This window comes from Drosophila persimilis, unplaced genomic scaffold (assembly GCF_003286085.1).
Source record: "Drosophila persimilis strain 14011-0111.01,24,50 unplaced genomic scaffold, DperRS2 tig00000431-arrow-pilon, whole genome shotgun sequence".
Taxonomy (NCBI): domain Eukaryota; kingdom Metazoa; phylum Arthropoda; class Insecta; order Diptera; family Drosophilidae; genus Drosophila; species Drosophila persimilis.
In genome coordinates, this window is record NW_020825312.1 from 2,847,407 (window position 1) to 2,853,382 (window position 5,976).

Below are 5,976 nucleotides of genomic sequence, written 5' to 3' on the forward strand. Positions count from 1 at the left end.
CAGTGCTCTCAGATTTTACATCAACTTTGTATTACTTGTATTTTTTTCCAAGAAACAGTTGCCACAATTCAATATTTTTTGCTCGTAAGTAATTTGTTTTTTGTCTATTTTACATACATAAATATGTAATAAATATGTTAATAAAGAAATAAGAAAAGCAATCTCTAGAAATTAATGGTTTAAGGGAAACCCCATTAGATAATGTGGGTTCCTGATCGTTTTTACTACTAAGAAACCTTTTGATATGGCAGCGAGAAAACTGATACAACAATTTTTAAAGATTTACGATCCATTCTTCATTTATTTTAAGTGCAGTAAAAATTAAAATAAAATGATTTTTATTATGAAAAATTGCCTTGACATTTAATTATACAATTAATGAACGAAAAACACTCGTACCTTTTAATTTTCATTAGTCCCCAAAAAAGTAAGTTCTCTTTATGGTTTCTGTAAATGTTGCATGGTGGCCAGAGCACTGTGCCACATAGCATCGATGACCCCTAAAATTGTTTGCGTGCTGCTTTTGCTTGACTATTTTTCATTTTCCTAGTCGTGGATCCCGCCGCGCAGGCCCTTCCTCTGTGGGGTAGAATTTTCTTTTTGCTAGCCAGAACATTTTCCAATTTCATTTGCGTTGAGAGCGCGGAATGTGAGCGCGAACGGGCTTTGGGCGCATTCATCATTGGCAGGGAGCCATCGTCAGTTGCAGGCTTGCCATCATCGCCATCGCCATCGCCATCATCGTCGTCACCGGCACCGTCCCCTTCTCCGTTTCCACACCAATTCCCATCGGCATCATCGTCATGGACCAGCCATTTGGGCGTTTGAAAAAGCAACATTTCAGCCATATTTTTCTTGCTTTCAATTTGGCGTATCGCGCTTTGGCCATTTTTCATACGGGGGCTTTGATGCGTAACCCAACAAATACCCGTAGACCCGAGTCTCTCTCTCTCTCTCTCTCTCTCTCTGCTTGCTCCTGCTTCTTCGCCCGTTCCTTCCCTGTTGCCCCATCGGTGCTCTTTCGCTTCAGATGATTTTTTTCCGTTTTGGCCAAAAACGCAAACGCATAAAACGCGTCCTTTGAGCGATTTGAAGTCAAGTGTAAAGAGAGTTTTTGCCAAAAACGGAGAGCAACAAATTGGGCGGGCGGCCAGCATCCGCAAAACAAGCAAAGTGTTTTAAGTTTAATTTGGAAAATATTTGAATTTTGCGCATTTCTTGGTTCAGTGGTCAGTCATTAGTCGTTCTGTTTCCCCGGACTCACCCAGAATTGGTGTGAACTTTGCCTTTTGCCTATTGTCAGCCCAAAAAGCTATGGCAATAGATGGGTGGGAAAATCTATTCAGATTCGGATCAACCTTTGCAAGTACCTAGTTCGTATCGCATCAACATAATGGTAAGGAGCACATACATCGGCTTCACACAAGCGGACCCCTCACCAAAGTTCCGAGGGCTAACCACCCTTTTCCATCTTCATTGGCATCGCCTAAGCCATCGTCCTCGCCCTCGCTTTCGCCCTCGCCCTCGCCCTCACCCTTGTTCCCGTAATCGGTTCAGCAACTCCAATCGGCCGCACAATCTCTGATTTCGACTTTAGTACTGGCGGCGCAAACGTTTCAATATTTACACAAATTGCTTTGGGCCGCACAGTCGGTACGGATCGCATCTGTGTCCGCCCAGTCGCAATCGTTAACCGTACTTCATGGCCAATCTCCGATACTAAAAGTTGTCATTTCAATCTGGCCCTCTGTTTGCGCGTTCTGCCCTTGGGAACAATTTCGAGGTTTGTTTAGTGTGAAATCAATGACGACAAATACCGAAAGTATTCTCGTATTCGTAATGGCTGCGTGGGTTGTATGTTGTATGAACTATGTATGTATATTGATGAAAGCATGGGCCCGATGGCAGCGAAACTATCTCTAAATATAATTCGATATGTATATCTACACTCAGATATATATAAATCAGTTGCCACGGTGTTTGTGGTTGAGCAGACAACTCTAACGTTTTTGCGAAAGTTTTTGTTTTCGTGTAACGAAAATGTGCGTGTGAGCATGTTGCAATTGCGCGAATCTCAATCACAAGAGGCACGATGGGGACGAAATTACAGGCGGAGACAAGCTCAAAATGTTTAATCATGTTTTAGTTTTGATCTAACATTTAAAATAAACCGAAATAAATTTTAAATATTTTCGAAATTTTCGCTTCTTTCGCATACAGATGGCGCACATCTTGGGGCGTGGCTGGAATACGAGGGCACCTGTATTGCGGTTCTTAGTGGTCAATTTGTGAAGCTTATGGCCACTGGTAGACTTGGTAGCCGTACTTTGAGACCGGGCGCGATCCCCTTCCATTGTCCTACAACGGTTGTTCTTTCATATCTGGCACCTAAGATACATGCGCAGAATTGCATCAAAACTCGCTCATTAAATGTTTCTCAGTAATTTATTATGATTCCGAGCCACGCACAACCAACTCAAACCGACAAAAAAGTTTCGAGATACATAGTCTAGACTCGCCAACATCGAAGATGATTGCGTTTGAAAGATCCACCGCTGTATCTTCATCGTCATCGTAGCGTGGTGGGTTCGCAGGTATCCCAAGCGGATAGCAGCATCAAGAGTTCCCTTCACAGTAATGCGTCCTTCAGCTTCTGCTCTGTAGCTGCCTCCATCAGTGTCTTGACGGGCCGACCTATGCGCTGTATCGAATCCAGTAGAAGGGCTCCAGTTGTGTTGGCGGTGGTGTTTCTGTATCAAAAAAATTGACACAAGAATCAAAGGTGGCTTAGAGGAGAGATTTTCAGACAACTTACCTCGAAAATTCTGTTTTGCGAGTTTGTGTTGACTGTGTTTTCCCAGAAATCATAACGAATTACTGAGAAATTTAACTGTGAACGTGTCGACGTCTGCTTGAGACTGAAATATAATAGGAAATGTATAGGCAAAGGCAAAACAAATTATTTCATGACCTACTTTGACTGGAATTTTATTTGTTTTTTGTATTCGTCCACGGACTATAAAATCCTTAAATGTCTATAGCAATAAAAGATAATTATTGTTTGTCGAATCGAAACTTACTTGGGTGTGGTGCCATCTCATGCAATATATAGTACATCGAGGGAATGGTATGACCTTAAAATGCAGGCAGGTATGTTTATATGTTTGTATTACTGAATCATATAATAATTTCCTATAGCTTCGTTGGAAATATTCCAACTAAAATAGGAATCTTTCCATTAAAATAAATTCTTGTTTACATAAACCAGTTAGTGTAATGGTTATTCGATTACTACCGCAAACTTTGTCGGAGGTGATCATACCATAAAAAAGAAACACCCAGAAAAAAAGCAGTGAAATTTTAAAATACCTAAAGATTTTTTTCAAGAGTGAGAATTACTCAAAAGATAAATATTTTCGGATTTGGTTTATTTTATTTTACAGTACTTTATAGTTAGAGAAAATATGGGTCATATTAAAAAGACTTTTTTAAACATATTTTAATAAAAGTGAATTCTTTTTAAGTTCTTTTTTTTATGATTTTTGTATTGTATATTTTATTATAGTGGTACAATGATAATTTTTAGAATAGGGATTATGTTAAAGATTGGTCCTTACTTTCATACTTATGTACATATGACATTTGCAGGGTCTAGCCTGCCTTCCTCTTGCATTTTCTCTATTCTATGGAAGTCTTAGTCTTCATCGGCCCCAGTGCCATAACGAGTTGTGTGGTGGCTAGCCAACCAAGTACTTTCTAGCTCCAACTCCACTAGAGCCGGGAGCCATCGAGGAGCTAGAGAGCCAATGGACAAGCGGCTATAAAAGCGGAACCAGCTTGGGGTCAGCATAAAAATGCAGGAGCATAAAAATACTGACCAAGAGTGAATAAACAATAAAAAAAAAATACCGAGCCAGAAACGTCACTTTTGGCAGTAGTTTCCGATGTCGACAGTCCAATGTCCAATGTCCGACGTCCTGCGTCCTATGTCCGTGTGCAGTTGTGGTAGTTGTTTTTATTATTTCCAGCAAGGATAAAGGGCAGGAGGCACTGGTAGAGAGGCACGGGGCCGGCAGGAAATACAAACACACATACAGGACTCACACAGATACTCACATACACAATGGCCATCTCATACATATTCCGTTTACGTAGCCCGTTCGCTTAACTGTTGTTTTTATGCGCTGCAGACAAATATTTGCTTTCCGACAATAGTCATAAATACCAAAAGCTACATGCTCGGCATACTTAGAAATACACACAGATACACACGCACACCAGCGTGCACATGGCCGCCCAGGGCGCAAATAGAAATCGAGGAGAGCAAATAGCGGCCAGGATATGGTTTTTGGCAGCACCAGCAGCCGGGATAGTGGCAAAAAGCGAGTAGGAGAAAAAATGCGATGCCAGCGAAAAATGCGGCTCGGATCGAGGAGTGGAACGCCAAAGACGGGGCAAGAGAGAGAGAGAGAGAGAGAGGGAGGAGAGTGGGGAAAGTGTCATGGCAGCTGCAAAGCCAACAAAATGGCTGCGCAAAAAGCGGCAGCAGTCGCCAAAAATATTAGAAGGAAAAAAAAGCTAGCTGCCAAAATGGTACCACACCAATACGAGTACGGGCCACAAACACACACACACACACACACACACACTCGTTCAGATACATATAGTACAAGAATATCTATAGAAACAACACGATAGTGGTCATAGGGACATGCCAGAATGCTGAACGGAATGACGACTAACAGGAATACGAGAACGCAAGTCTACAGTGAAAGCTCTTCCCAAAAGAAATCATTATAGAAGTACAGATACAAGTACAAATACCATCATTTGTGGTTGCCATGCCTGAAACTAGAGATCACCACTAAATCATCTATAAAACGACCTGAATAAATGTATAGAATGATCGCGGTTCGTTTGTTTCGAGGGAGCCCAGCCCAGCGATCACATTTATCAGGTTGTTCTAAGGTCTTATCTATCAGATTTGAGCCTGAAATTTAATGTTCCTTGTAGTTTCTAGCTGGAGCACTTGGCATATTATTGTATCAGTCAATATATGTGGCCCTGTTTTGGGGCATAACTCTTGACGAATGAATGAAAAGGGGTGTGTTCACTGTATATACCCAAACGAATTCGGTGGAAAAGTAGCCAACGCGAATCTGGCAAACTTCAAAGTTGTGCAGAGTTCTGACCCGCGAATGGGAAACAAGAAGTGGGAAATTGTGCAGGGAAAGGCAGAGCTTATCCATGTGAAAAATCTGTGCCGCGTGGCCAAAGCACGCGCTCTCCCGTTGCCTTGGTCGATCCCATCCTTGGCCTTTAACATATTACACCTTCGCGCGGACGAGGGGCAAAGAGATTGGCCAGCGGGCGAACAAACAAACAAACAATGAACAAACAGCGCTCACGTGCCTCGCCGGGGATTATCCGCGCATCACAATCGCAACAGCAACAGCAACAGCAACAAACAAACTACCCGCGGAGGACGACTCGGATCTACATGGTCCCAGTCCCCCAGTCTGAGGACCTGTTTGACTTGCAAAGACCGCCTCCCTACGTCCTCTACGCCAGCCTTTGCGATGCTAATCTCGGCAAAATGTTACAAAATGTTCAACAATTAAGTAGCGACACGCGCTGCCACGTTTCAAGTGTGTTTGTGTGCCCATGGGAGTTTTTTATTGACAGATATCGCTTACAGATATACAGATACAGATACAGATACAGATACTCGGATATTTGCCCCTCGGTGCAATTGAGCGAAGGGCCGGGCACTTGATGTGTCGCTTTCGATGCTGATCGCAGCGATAATAAATGCTGAGAGCTAATCAGGAGTTCAAGTTGTTCGGGTCTGACATGTGTAGTCCTTAAGGACAAGTGCTCGTTCAACGAGTATGTGGGAAAGCAAGTAACTCGGAGATCCATGAATAAGTGGCATCAAAATAATCGAAATTTATGTGGTTTAATTAAATAACGAAA